This window comes from Saccopteryx bilineata, chromosome X (assembly GCF_036850765.1).
Source record: "Saccopteryx bilineata isolate mSacBil1 chromosome X, mSacBil1_pri_phased_curated, whole genome shotgun sequence".
NCBI classification, from domain to species: domain Eukaryota; kingdom Metazoa; phylum Chordata; class Mammalia; order Chiroptera; family Emballonuridae; genus Saccopteryx; species Saccopteryx bilineata.
Window position 1 is genome coordinate 1,090,750 of NC_089502.1, and position 8,127 is coordinate 1,098,876.

An 8,127-nucleotide genomic window follows, 5' to 3' on the forward strand; every position below is an offset into this window, starting at 1 on the left:
AATTTTAATTTTTTTTGTTACAGTTAATGGCATGCATTGGTTTTTAAATTTGAGTTTTAAAGGGCAATGACTCTTGTGTTGAACATAACCACAAGGCAGTTAATGTTTTACAAGCATCACTTTTACATAATTATAGTTGTTTTTTTTAAGTTCTTAAATTGATTGATTTTTTTTTATTTATTCATTTTAGAGATGAGAGGGGGAGACAGAGAAAGAGAGGACAGACAGAGAAAGAGAGAAGGAGGGGAGGAGCTGGAAGCATCAACTCCCATATGTGCTTTGACCAGGCAAGCCCAAGGTTTCGAACCAGCGAGCTCAGCATTTCCAGGTCAATGCACCACCACAAGTCAGGCTATAGTTGTTTTTAAAAGTAAAAAAAAATATCTGATAAAACTCCCTCTTTTTTTTTTTAAGATTGAATCATGGCTTCTTTGAGTAGCCATAAATGTAAGAATAGTCCTGACACCTTCTGATATATATGTAGCTGTTCCACACTTCAACATCAAAGGCACAATATTTCATCATTTGTGACATGTGCATATATTGCCTATTTTCAAGTTCCCCTTGGCAATCAAGACAAGAATTGGGCTCCTCATATTGTGTATCATAATTGTGAGGAAATGCTCTGTGACTGGATAAAAGGAAAACACAAAGGAATGCCTTTTAGTATTCCCATGGTTTGGTGTGAACCTAAGGACCACAGCAGTGACTATTATTTCTGTCTGATCCATACAAAAAGCATTGGTAAAAACAAAACAAAACAACAAAAAATGGAATAAAATTGCATATCCTAATATTTCTTCAGCAATATGACCTATCCCACACCCTGAAACACTCCTGTTTCCAGTTTCAATGGTTTTATTTCTTCTAAGGATGAAGAAAGTGAACATGGTGATCAACTGTATTTTGATAAGATGCATGAGGAAATTATTGTAGAATCTGAAGGGTCTTCTTTTGATGCCAATAGTCATTAACCCCTCAGCAGTTTAGTCAACCCGAATTGAATGATATAGTAAGAATGACATAAAAATTGTCCTTGACTTTCTGAAGTATGAGGAGCATAACTGGGTCATTTGTGTGGATCTTAAAATGGTAAATTTTCTGCTAGGACAACAGAGAGGTTTCACAAAGTATCATTGTTTTCTGTGTTTGTGGGACAGCTGAGCTCAAGAGAAACACTGGACACAGAAGGAGTGGCTGAAACGTGAAGCTCTGGAAGTAGGGATGCAAAATATTTTGAATGAACCTGTAGTTAATTGAGACAGTATTATTTCCTTCCCACTTCACATCAAACTTGGCTTAATGAAGCAGTTCGTTCAGGCTTTGAATAGAGAAAGTGAATGCTTTCAACATATTATTTCTACTTTTCCTGCTTTGTCTTTTGAGAAGATAAAAAGAGGTATATTCCATCGGCCTAGCATGCGGAGGACCCGGGTTCGATTCCCGGCCAGGGCACACAGGAGAAGCGCCCATTTGCTTCTCCACCCCTCCACCGCACCTTCCTCTCTGTCTCTCTCTTCCCCTCCCGCAGCCAAGGCTTCATTGGAGCAAAGATGGCCCAGGCGCTGGGGATGGCTCTGTGGCCTCTGCCTCAGGCACTAGAGTGGCACTGGTCACAACATGGCGACGCCCGGGATGGGCAGAGCATCGCCCCCTGGTGGGCAGAGCATCGCCCCATGGTGGACGTGCCGGGTGGATCCCGGTCGGGCGCATGCAGGAGTCTGTCTCACTGTCTCTCCCTGTTTCCAGCTTCTTAAAAATGCAAAAAAAAAAAAAAAAAAAGAGGTATATTTGATGGACCTCAAATTCCAACCCTCATACGTGATGAAGAATTTTCTAGAAAGATGAATAAGGAGGAGAAAACAGCATGGCAGTCTTTTGCGGCAGTTACAAAGAACTTCCTTGGCAACAAGAAAGCAGAAAACTATTAACTTCTGGTTCAAAGGATGCTGTTGGATTTCTGTGACATTGAATGTAACATGAGCATTAAGATTCACTTCCTGAAGAGTCATCTTGATAAGTTTCCTGAAAATCTTCGAGCTATTAGTGATGAGCAGACTACTGCTGGAGCATCAAACGAGATTTTCCTCAACAACTACACAAACGCATGAGCTACAAATGCAAATTTTTGCCTGAATAGAATTTAAATAAGTTTTGCACAAATTTTGTGAATGAAACAAGTGTTTTAATATGTTATATTTTGAAATTGTAGACAAATTCTGATGTAATCATATCTTTTAGTGTATTAGTGTATTTACTGCATTATATAAATTATTATATTTTCACAAAAATTATGCCCAAGAAGACATTCTACTTCATTATATTAAACTAAATGTTGAAAATTTTACAATAAGATAAAAACCTAAAATCTTGAATTGCAAAGAAATTGTAGCTTACAGAGAAAAACTAATTTCAGATTTGAGATCAGCATACTTGAATTAGGTAACAGCAAGTGTTTTTGTGGATGCAACAAAAATTTTGTTCCCCAGTGTTATTTTTTATATATATGCATGTGAACTCTCAACAGATTTTTAACCATGGCCAGTTCTAAATCTTCTATCATTTACAGACAATTATTATTTTACTCTTATGCTTTGGGGGGGATTTTCTACAGATGTGTTTCCTCCTTAAGATATTCATTAAAAAAAAGAAATCTCTGACAAGTACTCTAAAATGCAGGTTTGTGATAACCTTAACAGCATAACACTTAATTGAATAAAGATTTACAGAACTCTAAGGAAAAAACTGGACTCATAAAACTACTAACACAAAGGTTATGTCAATAATATTGTAATAAATATGTGAGGTGCCTGCCAGGTGGGTACTTGAAACTCCAGGAGAATGAATTTATAAAGTATATAATTGGCTAACCACTATGCTGTGTGTGTGACATGAATAAAAATTAATGTTGAATGCAAACTGTAACTTAAAAAGAAAAATTTTAAAAAGATTAATATGAACAAGAATTAATAACATGGGACTGAATAAACTGTTAAAGATTAATATAATTTTATGAATTTTTATATAAAATATCACTGTTTTTCAAATATTTTTTTTTAATTTAAGCATAATGCTGTCATTTTTTTATTTTTTTTATAAATAAATTTTTATTTTAATGGGGTGACATCAATAAAACAGGGTACATACATTCAAAGAAAACATTTCCAGGTTATCTTGTCATTTAGTTCTGTTGTATACCCATCACCCGAAGAGAGATTGTCCTCCGCCAACCTCCATCCAGTTCTCTGTACCCCTCCCCCTCCCCATCTCCCTCCTTCCCTCCTCCACCCCCCGTAACCACCACACTCCTGTCCATGCCTCTTAGTCTCGCTTTTATGTCCCACCAATATATGGAATCCTGCAGTTCCTGTTATTTTCTGATTCGCTTATTTCACCCTGCACAATGCTACCAAGACTCCACCATTCCACTGTAAGTGATCCAATGTCATCATTTCTCCTAGCTGAATAGTATACCATGGTGTATATGTGCCCCATCTTCTTCCTCCAATCCTCTATTTTTTTTACAGTGATTAAAAACCATTAAGCAAACTCTTGGCCAATACAGCAAGAATCCATAAAAGAATAGTGTCCTTAACATGTTCACCAAGTCCAAGTTGGCCCCATCACCATGCCAAATTCCTGAAAAATGCAACCCAACCACAGTTCAGTCTGTTAGGAGCTGTCACAGGGAGCAGGAGTCCAGGAAAGTTCCTCACAGGAAAAGTCTGTATGGCACTGGAATTGTTGTCACCATTCTATAATTTGCAGCTCATGTCTAAGTCCCAATGACCGCTGCTTCTAGCTGGTAATGATTCAGGTAGACTGGAAAAAGCCATTTGCAGCATGCATGGATATGGGGCTTCTGTTCTCCTCTGCCTGGAGAGTTGAGACCAGGTTGCCTTTCCCTGGAGCTCTGTGACTGTGGCATGGTAAAGAGAACCTTGGGATACACTAAGCTGGGTGGCAAAGGTAAATTCATAATACAAGTTGGCAAAAGGGGGAAAGAGAGCTCTAAATTAGGAGTAGGACCCAGCCTGAAATATGAGTGGGGCATTGAGGTAAGAGGGATAAAGGAAACACTATATATTAAGCAAAGCAGCAGAAAATAGGACTATCAACACCCACAACAGAGATCTTTGAGGGAAGAATAAAGAACCTGACTATTCAGGCAAGACATAGTTAAGTGGCCCTTGTGCAAATGAGATCAGTTTACTTGCTTCTTGGAAGAAATACCCTAGGCTCGTCCACAGTGTCATAGATGGGGCCGACGGCCCTGGGCACCTTCAGCCTTCAGTGGCAAACCTCAGCTTTCTGGGCAAGGTTAGGTCATAGGTGGCTGGAGCAGGGCTGGAAGAGACTGAACCCTCAGAGGAGCGAGGGGGAAGCCCACCTTCCAGTGTCCCTGTTTCCTCACAGCAGAGGCATGTAAGCCTGGCAGGCTTTTTTTTTTTTTTTTCATTTTTTTTCTGAAGCTGGAAACAGGGAGACAGTCAGACAGACTCCCGCATGCGCCCGACCGGGATCCACCCGGCACGCCCACCAGGGGCGGTGCTCTGCCCCCCAGGGGGCGATGCTCTGCCCATCCTGGGCATCGCCATATTGCGACCAGAGCCACTCTAGCGCCTGAGGCAGAGGCCACAGAGCCATGCCCAGCGCCCGGGCCATCTTTGCTCCAATGGAGCCTTGGCTGCGGGAGGGGAAGAGAGAGACAGAGAGGAAAGCGCGGCGGAGGGGTGGAGAAGCAAACGGGCGCTTCTCCTATGTGCCCTGGCCGGGAATCGAACCCGGGTCCTCAGCACTCTAGGCCGACACTCTACCGCTGAGCCAACCGGCCAGGGCCGCCTGGCAGGCTTTTAACTCAATGACCTTCCTTTCCACTATTGAAGCAGGACCCAACTGGCATCCTATGAGACCCCTTTGGGGCATTGGAGCCTTTAAGGGTGTATCCTAAAAGCTGGTAGTTCCCCTGATCGCCATTGGGCTTTTTCTGCCTCTAGGTATCTTAAAAGCCATTCTCAGAAGATCTCGCTGAGGGGTTTGAGGATCCCCATCTGCCTGTATAAATCTTTTCCATATATCTGGAGCTATTTGGAATAAGACAAAACAGTGTTATTAGCTAGACCTAATAAAGAAGGTAGTAGTTTGCAGGCAAAAAAGATTTGGTGTCTCCTGTTCATCAGCATTCAAAAGAAATGTAAATTTTTTTTTAAGTAAAAAGGATGATATGGTAGACCTGTTGGAGTCATTGGCCTGGTGTGCAGGATTCCTGAGTTCAATTCCTGGCCAGAGCACACAGGAGAAGCACCCATCTACCTCTCCACCCCTCCCCCTCTCCCTCCTCTTCGTCTCTCTCCTCCCGCCAACAGCCAAGGCTCCACCAAAGCAAAGCCACCCCAGGCACTACCAATGGCCCCATGGCCTCCACCCCAGTCACCAGAATGGCTTCAGTTGCAACAGAGCAACACCCCAGATGGGCAAAGCATTCCCACCTGGTAGGCATGCCAGGTGGATCCCAGTCAGGCTCATGAAGGAGTCTGTCTGACTGCCTCCCCATCTCATTCCTCAGAAAAATACAAAAAATAAATAAATAAATAAAAGAAAAAATACTTAAAAGGGGGGGGGCATTCCCTTGTGCTAAAGCTCCAAGGAGCATGGAGTGAGCTTGAGTTTGTCCCATGAAACATGGAGCTCTATGTTGACATCTAAGTCTTTGAAGAAGGAGGAACTGCTGAATTAGTTTATCAGCATTTGTCTCTAAGACAGCAGTCTTTATAGTAGGAACACCATATGTAAATATTTGCTGTCTGTCTATAGATTAAGGGGGGAATATGGCAAATGCTGAAAAGCCATGATCTTTGTGCCCCTCCCCTCCCCCAACCCCCTCCCTCTCCTCCCCCCACCCTGTAACCCCAAGACTGTTGTTCATGTCTCTGAGTCTCATCTTTATGTCCCACCTATGTATGGAATCATATAGTTTTCTTAGTTTTTTCTGATTTACTTCTTTCACTCAGTATAATGTTATCAAGGCCCATCCATGTTGTTGTAAAAAATCCTATGTCATCATTTCTTATGGCTGAGTAGTATTCCATAGTATATATATACCAAAGCTTTTTAATCCACTCATCCTCTGATGGACACTTCGGCTGTTTCCAAATCTTTGATAAGGTGAACAATGCTGCCATAAACATGGTGGTGCACTTCTTCTTTTCAAACAGTGCTATGGTGTTCTTGGGGTATATTCCTAATAGTGGTATAGCTGGGTCAAAAGGCAGTTCAGTTATTAATTTCTTGAGGAATCTCCATACTGTTTTCCACAGTGGCTGCACCAGTCTGCATTCCTACCAGCAGCGCAGGAGAGTTCCCTTTTCTCCACATCCTCGCCAGCACTTATTCTGTGTTGTTTTATTGATGAGAGCCATTCTGACTGGTGTCAGGTGATATCTCATTGTGGTTTTAATTTGCATTTCTCTAATCATTAGTGATGTTGAACAGTTTTTCATATGCCTGTTTGCCATCTGTGTGTCCTTTTTGGAGAAGTGTTTATTCATTTCTTTTGCCCATTTTTGGATTGGATTGTTTGTCTTCCTGGTATTAAGTTTTACAAGTCCTTTATAAATTTTGGTTATTAACCCCTTATCAGATGCATTGTCAAATATATTCTCCCATTGTGTAGTTTGTCTTTTTATTCTGTTCTTGTTGTCTTTAGCTGTGCAGAAGCTTTTTAGTTTGATAAAGTCCCATTTGTTTATCCTGTCTTTTATTTCACTTGCCTATGGAGACAAATCAGCAAATATATTGCTGCGAGAGATATCAGAGAGCTTACTGCGTATGTTTTCTTCCAAGATGCTTATGGTTTCACAGCTTACATTCAAGTCTTTTATCCATTTTGAGTTTATTTTTGTGAGTGGAGTAAGTTGGTGGTCTAGTTTCATTTTTTTGCAGGTAGCTGTCCAGTTTTCCCAACACCATTTGTTGAAGAGGCTATCTTTAATCCATTGTATTGTCTTACCTCCTTTGTCAAATATCAGTTGTCCATAGAGCTGTGGGTTCATTTCTGGGTTCTCTGTTCTGTTCCATTGATCTATGTGCCTGTTCTTATGCCAGTACCATGCTATTTTGAGTACAATGGCCTTATAATATAACTTGATATCTGAAAGTGCGATACCTCCCGCTTTTTTCTTCCTTTTCAAGATTGCTGAGGCTATTTGTGTTCTTTTTAGGTTCCATATAAATTTTTGGAATATGTGTTCTATGTTTTTGAAGTAAATCATTGGTATTTTAATCAGTATTGCATTGAATTTATAAATTGCTTAAGGTAATATAAACATTTTAATGATGTTTATTCTTCCTAACCATGAGCACGGTATATACCTCCACTTATTTGTATCTTCCCTGATTTCTTTTATCAATGTTTTATAAATTTCCGAGTACAAGTCTTTAATCTCCCTGGTTAGATTTATACCTAGGTAATTTATTGTTTTGGTTGCAATGGAAAAGGAGATTGATTCCTTGATTTTTCTTTCTGACAGTTCATTATTAGTGTATAAAAATGCCTCTGATTTCTGAGTATTGATTTTATATCCTGCCACCTTGCCAAATTCATTTATCAGGTCTAGTAGTTTTTTGACTGAGACTTTAGTGTTTTCTATATACAATATCATGTCATCTGCAAATGATAGTTTTACTTCTTCTGTTCCCACCTGAATTCCTTTTATTTCTTTTTTTGTCTAATTGCTGTGGCTAGGACTTCCAGAACTATGTTGAATAAGAGTGGTGAAAGGGGGCACCCCTGACTTGTTCCTGATCTTAAGGGGATTGCTTTTAATTTTTGCCCATTGAGTATGATGTTGGCTGTGGGTTTGTCATAGATGGCCTTTTTATCATGTTGAGGTATGTTTCCTGTATTCCCACTTTGCTGAGAGTTTTGATCATGAATGGGTGCTGGATTTTATCAAATGCCTTTTCTGCATCTATTAAAATTATCATGCGGTTTTTCTCCTTTCTTTTGTTTATGTGATGAATCACATTGATTGATTTACGAATATTGTACCAGCCTTGCCTCCCAAGAATAAATCCTACTTGATCATGGTGTATGATTTTTTCCATATATTTCTGGGTCCGGTTTGC

The 8,127-nt window shown here is 40.3% G+C and overlaps 1 non-coding gene across 1 annotated transcript; it reads right to left on the reverse strand.

Annotated features, from left to right (window-relative positions):
* Positions 1–4,763: 4,763 nt before the first annotated feature.
* TRNAS-AGA (transfer RNA serine (anticodon AGA)) lies at positions 4,764–4,839 on the reverse strand. Its single transcript has one exon. It is a non-coding gene; the product is annotated as a tRNA-Ser (tRNA).
* Positions 4,840–8,127: the final 3,288 nt, after the last annotated feature.